General features: G+C 46.2%; 1 non-coding gene across 1 annotated transcript; it reads right to left on the reverse strand.

The window, feature by feature from the left end:
- Positions 1-428: 428 nt before the first annotated feature.
- LOC140608458 (small Cajal body-specific RNA 20) lies at positions 429-559 on the reverse strand. Its single transcript, XR_012010496.1, has one exon.
- Positions 560-1,485: the final 926 nt, after the last annotated feature.

Consider the following 1,485-nt stretch of genomic DNA (forward strand, 5'->3'; position numbering starts at 1 on the left):
GAGCTTCAACAGAGAATACTTCCTACTGGCAACTGTGCAGAGCCCGAGTGCCCAATTAGACACAGCTAACCTAGAAGGGGGGCTTGCATTGCCGTCTGTGTACTATCGAGTGTCAGCTCTGACCTCCTTGCCCTGATGCTTGTGGTGTTCCTTCTTCCCCAGCACACACTCCTGGCTCTTCCTCACCATCTCGTGCCTCAAAATCCTGTAGGGGGACTCTGTTTAAGTGAGTTGACTTGTTAGATGTGGGCAAGCAGGGCCCAAGCTACTTTTGAGGTGACTCAGGCCAAGCCAGGATTAGCTCATGAGAGTCTGGCACTATCCAAGGAGAGCTAGAGGTCCCATGCCAGTGGTACCACATCAGTCAGAGTAGGCTGTGGAGTTGGCAAGCCTGGTATAGACACCACGTAGGGGCTCCCAGCAACTACAGGTGTCTGAGGCAGGAAAACAAGGATGCCAGCTCATGGCAGCCCCAACAATGATCCTCAAGGGCTGATTTTGGCCACCAGCTCTGGTTGAGGAGAAAAGGGACCCCTCATGGTCTCCTGGGAGAGAGGCCCTGGCTGCGTTTTTTTTCTTAATCAAGATTTACCTCTGAATATAAATTGAGTTTAGTGTATAGCCTGAATGAATATAAGCTGGATTTAAATCTAGAAATGTGTCTCATGTGAGATGGAGTGGCTTTCTCCCTGATGGGGGAGCCTCCAGGAGAGAGGTAGAGAAACATTGAGTTGGGTTCGGAGCCCTGGCTATTGAAGGTAAAGCCACTGCTCGTAGGACTATTAATTACCTCTGTTGTCTCTTGAGCCTTCTGGAAAGATTGGTTTCACTCTATGGTGAAGGCTTAGATTTTGATTAGTTAAGGGAATGAACAGTGGGCAGGAAGAGCTCCTCAACCAAGGCTGAGGGCAAAGTTAGGGAAAATTGGTCATGAGAAGTAAGCTGACTCTTACCTTTGTTATGTTTTCTAAATTTTCTGCAATGGGTATACAGTGCCTTTACAGTCAGGAAAATAGTCACATAAATATGTGAGAAGTGCATAGATCCACGGACCAATAGTGAGTTGCATGGTGAGCATTTCAGGTCATAGAGAATCCCATAGGGAAGCAATTTTGTTTTTTTGTGTTTTTTTTTTAAGATTTTAATTATTTATTCATAGACATAGAGAGAGAGAGAGGCAGAGACACAGGCAGAGGGAGAAGCAGGCTCCACACAGGGAGCCCGATGTGGGACTCGATCCCAGGTCCCCAGGATCACACCCCAGGCTGCAGGCGGCGCTAAACCGCTGGGCTACCGGGGCTGCCCAGGAAGCAATTTTGGACGGGTGTCTGCTACTTTTCTCCTTTTTCTAATTCAAATGTAAGAACTAGATATACAAGCATTTTTTGTTCTTGAAAAATAAAATCAAACTTGCGTTTTGTATTAACAATGCCCACTGATATCAATTTTGAGAGTGTGATGGACAATGAAAAAATAAATTCAATA

Source organism: Canis lupus, chromosome 17 (genome assembly GCF_048164855.1).
Source record: "Canis lupus baileyi chromosome 17, mCanLup2.hap1, whole genome shotgun sequence".
In the NCBI taxonomy this organism is placed as follows: Eukaryota; Metazoa; Chordata; class Mammalia; order Carnivora; family Canidae; genus Canis; species Canis lupus.